We start from the raw sequence: 5,000 nt of genomic DNA on the forward strand, positions 1-5,000 counted from the left end.
TACAGCAGTGAAAAACATTGGCTTGTGCACTTATTCAGATTCTTCTGCATACATTTTAATATTTAATATCGTTTTAACGGCGGATCATTTTACAGACACAAACTTACAATTGATAATGTTTCAGAGGCCCCGCGGTAATCCTGCCAGGAACACCTATGGTTATGTGTACCCCCATTTGAAAACCACTGATGTACTCTATTCTACTCTACTCTACTTTACAATCTTTTCCGTTCCTCAGTAGATTCTATCAACGCCATAATATTGTATTCTGCTTTATTCTGCACTGAACTCTACTTTAGTCTCCCCATATGCCTTCTGCCATGTTCTTTTTGCCTGGCAATATGAGCTTGTGTGTGTGTGTGTGTGTGTGTGTGTGTGTGTGTGTGTGTGTGTGTGTGTGTGTGTGTGTGTGTGTGTGTGTGTGTGTGTGTGTGTGTGTGTGTGTGTGTGTGTGTGTGTGTGTGTGACATTATGAGGCGTTGTGTTGTGCGGGGGAGGTGCGAATGCGTGCTGTTTGACACCCGTGACACCCCTAATGATCGCTGTGGCAACCATTCTTCCCTGCCTTTTATCGCCCTTTACCATGAGGAACTCTGGAAAGAGAGAGAGAGGAAGAGGGAGAGGGGGAGGGAGGGAGAGAGAGAGGGAGAGAGAGAGAGAGAGAGAGAGAGAGAGAGAGGGAGGGAGGGAGGGAGGGAGGGAGGGAGGGAGGGAGGGAGGGAGGGAGGGAGAGAGAGAGAGAGAGAGAGAGAGAGAGAGAGAGAGAGAGAGAGAGAGAGAGAGAGAGAGAGAGAGAGAGAGAGAGAGAGAGAGAGAGAGAGAGAGAGAGAGAGAGAGAGAGAGAGAGAGAGAGAGAGAGAGAGAGAGAGAGAGAGAGAGAGAGAGAGAGAGAGAGAGGGAGGGAGGGAGGGAGGGAGGGAGGGAGGGAGAGAGAGGGGGAGAGAGGGGGAGAGAGAGAGAGGGGTTGAAGACGGGGGCGGGGATGCGTGCTGGCGTCCGATGCCGTGCGTATTGTATGACAGGCGCCACCATTTTCTAATGGGTTAATCTAACGGTGGCAGAGTGGAGAGTATGGGCTTCCATATTTGTGACATTACTGTGTCTAAGTGTGTGAGAGAAAAATTGTGTTTGTGAGAGAGATAGGGAGCGAGAGATAAAGAGAGAGAGAGAGAGAGAGAGAGTTTCATTATCCTACATTAGCCTCCATACTTGTGACATTAGAGGCTTTGTGTGTGTGTGTGTGTGTGTGTGTGTGTGTGTGTGTGTGTGTGTGTGTGTGTGTGTGTATCAGTATCAGTGTGTGAGTATGAGTGTGTGTATGCATGTGTGTGTGCCGCACGTTAAGGTGTGTGCATCAATTATGCATGTGTGCATGAGTCTGCACAGCTCTGCTTCTCCCAGCCACGCTGTGGGCCGCTCCGAACCAGCGGTGGGTTGGGTCCTGTGTGTGTGTGTGTGTGTGTGTGTGCGTGTGTGTGCGTGTGTGTGTGTGTGTGTCTGTGTGTGTATATGTCTGTATCGGTTCCGAATTAACATTCCTTTGAGTCACCATATATGTGACGCAGTGCAATATTAAGAGGTAGGAATGTGTGTGCGTGTGTGTGTGTGTGTGTGCAAGGATTAATCCCACCTAATTATGAGGCTGGATAAATTAATGTGCATGGTAATATACGGGAGAGAACTTCCTATCTTATGTCTCACCTAAAGTCTCTGTGTTGACATGTGTTTGTGTGTGTGTGTGTGTGTGTGTGTGTGTGTGCGCGTGTGTGTGTGTGTGTGTGTGTGTGTGTGTGTGTGTGTGTGTGTGTGTGTGTGTGTGTGTGTGTTTGTCTCTGATGTGTTTGAGATCATTAGGCAAACATGGCTGATGGATGGGGGCTATGATTATGAAATATGAGTGCTGTAATGACACCCATGGCATTTTAGTTCTACTCATTTATCCTGTTCACAGACACACGCACACACACACACACACACACACACACACACACACACACACACACACACACACACACACACACACACACACACACACATACAAAGACAGACGGACGGACGGACGCAAACATGCACACACAGAGACACAGAGACACAGAGACACACACACAGATAGACACACAGAGACACACACACACACAGACAGACACAGAGACACATTCACACACAGACAGAGACACACACACACACAGACAGACACACAGAGACACGCACACAGATTCACACACACAAACTCACACAGATACCCACACACGCAGACACACACGTGTATGTGTGTGTTTGTGTGTCTCTCCGGCACCACCGTTCCAAGTCACGCACGGAACGGAATCTTAACCGAATTTCCCCAGCCTCCCCCATCGCCCCATTCCCTCCCTCCCTCGCCCCATCACTCCGAGAGTCACTCCGGTTATTCCCATCCCCACACCGATCCCCCGCAAACGACCGCGCGTCCGCCGCACCACCGCTAACGACAAAAACACCTAGTGGTTTTGCACGTAAAAAAAAACAAAAAGCGGCGACGACAGCGGTGACAACGTCGACAACAGCAACAATGACATCGGCGCCTCAAAATGATGGATGCCTCATTTGTGTCCCGGTTTATACATCACAGGGAACAGAGTGGAGCCGGCAGCCGCACACTGCACGGTCCTGCTCGCATTTCCCTAATAGGATTAAAGGTGTGTGTGTGTGTGTGTGTGTGTGTGTGTGTGTGTGTGTGTGTGTGTGTGTGTGTGTGTGTGTGTGTGTGTGTGTGTGTGTGACGTATCTATTCCGTTTCAGAGGGGGAGAGGAGGAGGACAGCGTGAGGGGTTTGTCTTCGATATATGAGGGCATCTGTCCGTGTGTAACTGTATTTTTGATTCAGGTGTCTGAAATAGTGATGCGTGCCTGCGTTGTTGTGTGCGTGTGCGTATGTGTGTGGGGGTCAGGGGGTTGGGGGAAGGGAGGTTTGGTAATGTGTGAGTGTGTGTATGTAGAAAGGGGGATTCAATGTGTGTGTGTGTGTGTGTGTGTGTGTGTGGAAAGAGGGATTTGATGATGTGTGCGTGGTTGTGTTTGTGTGAGGAAAGGGCGATTTGTAGTGTGTGTTTGGAAAGGGGGATTTGATGTGTGTGTGTGTGTGTGTCTGTGTGTGTGTGTGTGTGTGTGTGTGTGTGTGTGAATAAGAGATTGTGTCACATGTAAGTAAATAATATTTACGTTTTCTGGGGCTGCTTTTGAATGTGTGTCCACAAGATGCTTGTATAGATGTATGCAAGTGGGTGTGGATTTGTTTGTGTGCCTGTGCGTGTGTGCTTGCCAGTGTTTGTCTGTCTGTTTGAAAGAAAGCGGTGTGAAGACATGAATTTAGTCAGAATTTACGTATATAACGTAGGCGGATATATCCGAATGCAGGTCTGCTTTATTTGCATACTGTATGTTCGTGTGGGCATTCAGGTGTATCTGTTTATGTGTGAATATTAATCAGAGAGAGAGAGAGAGAGAGAGAGAGAGAGAGAGAGAGAGAGGGAGAGAGAGAGAGAGAGAGAGTGAGAGAGAGCCAGAGAGCCAGAGAGAGAGAGCCATAGAGAGAGAGAGAATGCGTTTTGGCGGCAATCCTGTGCGTATTGTATGACCGGCGCCACCATAAACATATGCCTTTTTCTTTCTAATGGGCTGATCTAACAGTGGCAGTCGCTGGCAATCACCCACTCATCGCAGAGAGAGAGAGAGAGAGAGAGAGAGAGAGAGAGAGAGAGAGAGAGAGAGAGAGAGAGAGAGAGAGAGAGAGAGAGAGAGAGAGAGAGAGAGAGAGAGAGAGAGAGAGAGAGAGAGAGAGAGAGAGAGAGCAGTCAACTGCAGGCCCGACGCCCAGGCTCTCATCAGCTCTCATCTCCCTCATCAGCCTCTTCCCAAAGCACAGATTGTGGCGAACACACACAGAAGGGTCGCGAATCTCCCAGAAAATAAATTAACCGTGTATTCTGGCCTTCCTCTGTGTTGAATATGTATTCTGGGTTTGTGTCTTCATGGAAGATTTCCCTAGAATCAACATTTCCTCTGTCTGTTTGTCGGGCCAGATGGCTCGTGGGTGGGGGGGGTGGTATTGGTGTAGCTCGCTGAGGTGGTCCTGGGTGGTGATGGTGGTGGTGGTGTTGGGGACAGTGGTAAAGATGATGTAGATGGTGAATTGGGGGGATGGCCGATGGTGGGGATGTAGGTAGGGGAGGTGGTGTCCTTGTTCTCTACGGAGGTGGGGTAATAGGTGGGGGCGGTGGTATCCTGGTTCTCTATGGAGGTGGAGTTGTAGGTGGGGGGCGGTGGAGACAGGTGGAGACATTGACGTCCTTGTTCTCGGCGGATGGAGCAGGCCTACACCGTACGAGTCACACACAGATACTGTGGGGGTGTTGCCTCGCAGCATCGGACATGAAGAGACTCTGATGACTAAATTCCCTTGGATCGGCCGCTACACTGTCCGCTGGAGAGAACAGTCAATTCCCCCGCCGATGTGGAGAAGGGATCGCTTCTGTTCCCACTTTAGCCTTTATCTGTTTCAAACTTGTTTAAACTGGACTGGATGTTGTTTTCCCTGAGCAGTGTGTACAGCGGACCTTCAATGGAATAGGTCTGGCTTTGTTTGGGTTCTAGATTGTGTCATGTGATCTGGTCTTTGACCACGGTGTCAACAGTTAAGGCACTAGCACGCTTAACACTTTGACAGGTTTACAACCCGGCGTTGTCCAGCCTGGGATCTCATCCTACATGTTGTCGGCTCTTTGCTGTCTTCACTCATGGTCCATAAATGCACAATAGCCTTTAAATATTAATAGCAAAAAAGAAATTGAATACAAGCAAACAAATTCATCTTAACTAAGCATTAAGGCCTGTGTTATGATTTCTAAGCACGATCTAAATCCAAAGTTAAAAGCTGATGTGTCGACTTAACCACTTTATATCAAACCACCGTAGCTACACCGTCTACGCCCTGCACGGAAACTGGATGCTCCCTTCTGTAAAAC

The 5,000-nt window shown here is 48.9% G+C and overlaps 1 protein-coding gene across 5 annotated transcripts in view; it reads left to right on the top strand.

The window, feature by feature from the left end:
• grm8a (glutamate receptor, metabotropic 8a) overlaps positions 1-5,000 on the top strand; it is a 234,735-nt gene that overhangs the window by 13,281 nt on the left and 216,454 nt on the right. The window lies entirely within an intron of this gene.

The sequence above is a fragment of the Gadus morhua genome, chromosome 19 (assembly GCF_902167405.1).
Source record: "Gadus morhua chromosome 19, gadMor3.0, whole genome shotgun sequence".
NCBI classification, from domain to species: Eukaryota; Metazoa; Chordata; class Actinopteri; order Gadiformes; family Gadidae; genus Gadus; species Gadus morhua.